The sequence below is a fragment of the Echinops telfairi genome, unplaced genomic scaffold, assembly GCF_000313985.2.
Source record: "Echinops telfairi isolate 266 unplaced genomic scaffold, ASM31398v2 ScPeMD7_7468;HRSCAF=8506_0, whole genome shotgun sequence".
Classification (NCBI taxonomy): Eukaryota; Metazoa; Chordata; class Mammalia; order Afrosoricida; family Tenrecidae; genus Echinops; species Echinops telfairi.
In genome coordinates, this window is record NW_022111369.1 from 71,595,390 (window position 1) to 71,601,159 (window position 5,770).

Here is a 5,770-nt window from a genome sequence, read left to right on the forward strand (position 1 = left end):
TCTTTATCCATCATTTACCTGTTAACAATTCCTCTTAGATATATTTTGATTGATCAAATACTACCAGGAACACTACACCCTCTGCACTGTAAGTTTAGAACCCTTGCTCTTCCCCTGTGCCTGTGTTATTGACTCACTGCTCATCTCTCATCCTGCACTCCCCTACGCCCCTGTCGGTCTGGTTGCTGTCTCCTTGGGATTGCTTATCCTGCCTCTCTTATATAGAGCCTCACCAAAGAAAAGAAGAAAGACCAAACACATATTTCTAAGTCTACCTGGTATCCTGGCCCAGCGTAGTTAAATATCTCTCTGTTAAGAAGCGGGCAGGATCTGTTATAATCCACCAGCCCAATCTCCTTTTCTTTCAGTGGGCCATACCCCAGGACCCCTTACCTAAGAGCACTTATATCCTTTTAGTCCTCAGCATTCACAAGGGATGGGCAGACTAGTGCCCCCCCCACCCCTGCCCTTTACATCTTTAGGCTTTCAGGACGTGGCTCCCACCCGAGTAACCCCCAACCTGTTTAGATGCGGTGCCAAGCTCTGCCCCCTGAGTCAGAAGTCTACATTCAGGATTCCCCAGGAACTTTGCTCCCATCACTGGTCTGTTGCACCCCCCTCTTGGTTTGCCCCCATGTGGGTGGGTCGGACTGGTCACTCTACCTGAGCTGTATCTTTAGACCATCTACAGTAGCACTGTAGCACTTCACAATTGTGAAGACGGCACAAGGCTGGGCAATGTTTGCTTCTCTTATGCAGAGGCTCTCTATGGGTCAGAGATGGCTCAAGAACACCTAATAACAACAGGTTCTAATAGCTATTGTAGTGGCACACAGAGCTCAAAGAGCAATTACTGATTAAAGCATTTATTAAGAAAGTTAACAAGTTATAATGCCAGTAAAAAATCCCCAGGGTTGAGTTGTTTATCAGGACATGTTAAAAAGTTGTGTCAAGTCTGCTTATAAATGTCCAAAGGACATATATGACTCTGCTATAAACCTCAACTAGAAGGTGTTCAGCTTAAATTCTGTTGGTCAACAAACCCAGCACCCTGAATTAAATGCCCAGAGGCCCTCCATTCCAGTAAGCTTCAGCCCAAAGGCAGTGAGCGCCACTTCCAGTAAGCTTCAGCTCCACTTCCGTGGGTCATCAAGTGCAACTTCCACAATTAGGTGCCTAGAGGCACAACACTGTGCAAGCCAGCCTCCTCCAGATAAACACTCATCTTTACTTGTTCTGAGGGTTGGGAAATCCATCACTCTGTTCCATGCTCTGGCTCCTGATTCTGATGCTGCTCCTCTGACTCCAGGAAGGTCACTTCTCATGGATCTAGTTTCCCAAAGAGAAGCTCCACTCTTGGCTCTTGCTGGTAATGAGATCCCTCTACCTGCTTTTCAGAGGGCTTATTTTATATACAGTAGGATGACACTCCGGGGAATAATTTTTAACAATTACTCACAATGAATCCTATCCTTCACCTTCTTACCAGATTCATTTAGGGGAAGACCATTTGGTAGGAGTTAGAGACTTTGGCTAGAAGAGTGACATTATATAATTCACTGTACCTGTAGACTTTATAGCATAAAGTAGGTCCCCCCCCCCCACTTTCTTTTTTAAAATCATGAAACTTCATGCCAATATTCAATAAAAGATGCAGAAAGAGATTATGTGATCTCTGAAAAATCTGTGGTTAACATGGTGTTAGTCCAGGTAGACTAGAGAAACAAATTCATAGACACACATATGTGTATAAAAAGAGCTTTATATACATGAGCAATTGAATATTGAGAAAATGTCCCAGCACAGTCCAGATCAAGTCAATAAGTCCAATACGAGCCCATATGTCTGATACTAATCTATAAAACCCTCTTCAGACTCATGAAACACACGCAATGATGCCGCATGCAGGAAGATCACAGGCCAGTGGGTTAAAAGTCTTGTGGATCCAGTGGCATCGGGAGCATCTCAGCGTTGGCAGGGGTCTCTACATGGTTTCTCCAGCTCTGGGGGTCTGATAGCATCAGGGTAGGTACATGTGGTTTCTCTAGCTCCCAGCACATGGCACTATGTGTCTTTCCAGTAGAGCATCTCTCAGGGAGTGAGCCTTGCCAGTAGAGAGTCTCTGAGGGAGTGAGCAGAAAGAAGTGTCTTCCGCCTCCAAGGAGGAAAAACAGGAATTCCCAGAATTCTCAGGAGAAGGCCATGCCCACATGGAGGCCTCATTGGGTATGACCAGACTGACAGACTAGTCTCCACCCCTTCACTCTTAATCCTCTTAAGTCCCAAATTGACATCCGATTACGTAACTACCACATATGGTCTAAGGTCATAATATGAATTTTATGGTCATAATTTGTATTTTAATATTTGGTTTTTCAGTGCAAAGTTAATACTGTTGAATGACACAATCAGCTGTTTTTGTACTTTGAAAACTATTATGTTAAGATTTTCTATCATAGATAGTAGTAAAGCACAAAGAACTGATGTAATTTTTGTCATAGTAAAATGTTTGTTAAAGTCATATATTGATGATTCTGGATTCTTCAGTTTGTTAAATCATGGATGGCAATGTAACATATTTTTTTAAAAAATCATTATATTGAGGGGCTCATACAACTCTTATCACAATTCATTCACACATCCATTGGGTCAAGCACATTTGTACACTTATTGCCATCATCATTTTCAAAACATTTTATTTCTACTTGAGCCCTTGGTATCAGCTCCTCATTTCCCTCCTCCCTCCACCCTACTCCCTCCCTCACAAACACTTGATAATTTATCAATTATTATTTTTTCATATCTTACAATGACTGATGTCTCCCTTCACCCTGTTGTTCATCTCCAGGGAGGGAGTTAGATGTAGATTATCCTGATCAGTTCACCCTTTATCCCCCAACATCACTCCACCCTCCTGGTATCGTTACTCTCATTGTTGATGCTGAGGAGGTTATCTGTCCTGGATTCCCTGCATTCCCATCTCTTATCTGTACTAGTGTAAGTCCTCTGGTCTAGTCAGATTTGTAAGGTAAAATTGGGATCATGATGGTGGGTGGGCAGCTGGGAGGAAGCTTTAAAGAACTAGAGGAAAGTTGCAATTTTCATCGATGCTGTACTTCAATGTAACATATATTGATGCAGAACTTGATGTAAATATAGGTGGTTTTCTAAAAAAAAGTTGGATAAAAAAATTGGTTTTAAAGAGGAATAATGGAGTAATATCTAGTAGTATGCTCCAATTCTGCTTGGGCTCCTGTGGGGGGAAAATCATCTAAGATATCAGTTCAAGAGTTCTCCTTGTGAATTAAAATATTTTTGAATTTTATCCTGTGAAAATATCAGTGGCAACTGTTTTGGGGAGACAGAAAAACATGGTGCTCTTCAGACAAACTCCAACCTCTGTTTCTTGACAGTTGGTTAACAAAGCTTTCAATGATGTCCTCGTTTACATGTTTGTCCTTGCGACAGAATTAGGAGGTCATCTAGCTAACTGAACATACTGAGTTGTTCTTTTTAATTTTGTGGCACTGAACTTCTGTGAGAACTCTATTCTTTGGTTCAGTATTTGGTTTTTCGCCAATCTTTCTTTCTGCTTTTGTGACACAGAAGTGCCTGAATCCAGCTAGGTGGCAAATCAGAGGTAATGATAGAGGAGCCCTAACTTGAGCAAGATTTTGAAGGCAGAATCACACTGCCATTGGCCACTTGACTATAGTGGGCATTTCCTTCGCATCCACAACTGGTTAAGCATGAGCTGAAGCAGGGATAGGCTACAGCCTTGCATTGGGGCACCATTCGTTTGAAAATTGGCATTATGACCTTGGTGACCTTCTATTGCCCATTATTGTTACAAATCTAATACTGGATAATCATAATGATACTGAAAACCACCCATGGTACAGTGATTCCACCCATAATACTATTCATGCAGCACCCAAAAATGGACCACAAGAAATAACTGTGGGCATAATCCTATTCAGTATTAAACTGGATGCAACCCATGATTCTTGTGGCAGTGAGGGCAGCGATGTCATTATCATAATTGGGAAAACACACAAATTATACAGAGTTCCAGAAATTAGATCATTGACAAAAGTTATGCTCTCGGGAAGTATCATTCCATAAACAAAAGTGTCACCATAAATACCAGTGAGCTGGATTTGAAACATAAATATTCCAAGGTACTTCATTGAAGATTAAATTGAATTAGTGTTGTAATGATCTTGCTCCTGCCACCACAGTTTTATCTGGACACATTTTGGTCTCACTATTACTACTGCTTGCATAAGAACCTGACTTAGTAGAGGTTGAGACATCTTATGATCAGGTTCATGGATATGGTTTGTTCTGTTTAATAAATGAGGAGTTAAATTGTACAGAAAACAAATGGTTTTTAATGGTTCCCCAGAAGTATTAGAAGCAATACAGGTGAGAGAGTCCTTCCACCTTTTACATTTGTTATAAGAGTGTCATCTGTCCTGTAGTCATGCGGCTGAGATCTAGTTGCCTTTGAAATAAGCTTCTTATCCACAGAGAGTCAGGTTCAGGATCACCCCTCTGCTTTGCACCTCATCGTTGCTGTTTGATCTCCCGGGACTCTCATCTCATGTGTATGGAAAGTAACAAAATGAAGTTCACACATAAAACCCTTTTCCAGGAATTGACAAAACATAGCAGCCAATTAAAAGTGCAGACGAAATAGAGGTCGCTAGCATTTTTCCTGTGGATAGACCTCGCAACTACAATGACGCACAATTGCAATGCGAAGTGTTTCCATGAAAGCCTGATGCAAAAGTAGATGACTTCATGATTCCAGAAGTTGCTAATACTTGAATTCTCTGAAAGGTGCTACTAATCATGTTGGGATCCAAACCAAGGATATGCAAGCAAACTATTCTCTCAACAGCATCTCAAGGAATTATTTATAGATTACTATAATACAGATCTAGCTCATCAAATGTAAAGACATCATCAAATGCTATAAAATAAATTAGTCAGTTGATTGTTGTTCAATATCAAATTATGGAGATTGGCACACCCACTAAACATATAATCTGTAATTTTAGTCAATCTGTTGCTATGCAAAAGCAAAGGCTTCACATTTCATAGGTCATCAAAAGCCAATAAGGAAAATAAATGATTTATTCCTGGATAAACCACCCTAGTCCTATTTGCAAAATCTTTTAATATGTGAAACAAAATTGTATGCCAAATGCAGTTCCGCCATTCTTCTAGCACTGTTTGCTGAAATGCATGAAAACCATTGGTAAGGGCAAAGCATTTCAGCATTAAGAGACAAACTGTGAAAGACACCAAGCTCTAGACAAAGGACGAGGAACATCCAGCCAGCAAGCCATTCAAAGCCCACAAACTCATCTGCCAGCGAGCGTCACCATCTCACTAAGAGGAAGCTGTTCCAGGCATCTCACGAAGGGTGAATTCGTGAGATGTTTAACCAGCTCCAAATGACCCTTAACCTGTTGTAGACAGATCTCACACACCTGAGCTCTCAACACTGTGCCAATGAATAATGGATACAAAAGAAAATTTTCTGTTGTAGAATCAGATGTTAGGGTTCCTGAAAGAGGAGCCCTGGTGGTGTGGTGGTTATACGTTGGTCTATGCTCCACATGATAGGCAGCTCAAAAGTCACCGGCACATCTACAGAGGGGTTTCTGGGCTTCCTACTCCTATAATCAGTGACAGTGTCAGAGACGGACAAGTCGGCATTGACTCACAATGACAGTGAGGGAGGGAGAAAGGAAAGAGT

General features: G+C 41.3%; 1 pseudogene; it reads right to left on the reverse strand.

The window, feature by feature from the left end:
• Positions 1-3,482: 3,482 nt before the first annotated feature.
• Positions 3,483-5,227, reverse strand: LOC101644578 (annotated as a pseudogene).
• Positions 5,228-5,770: the final 543 nt, after the last annotated feature.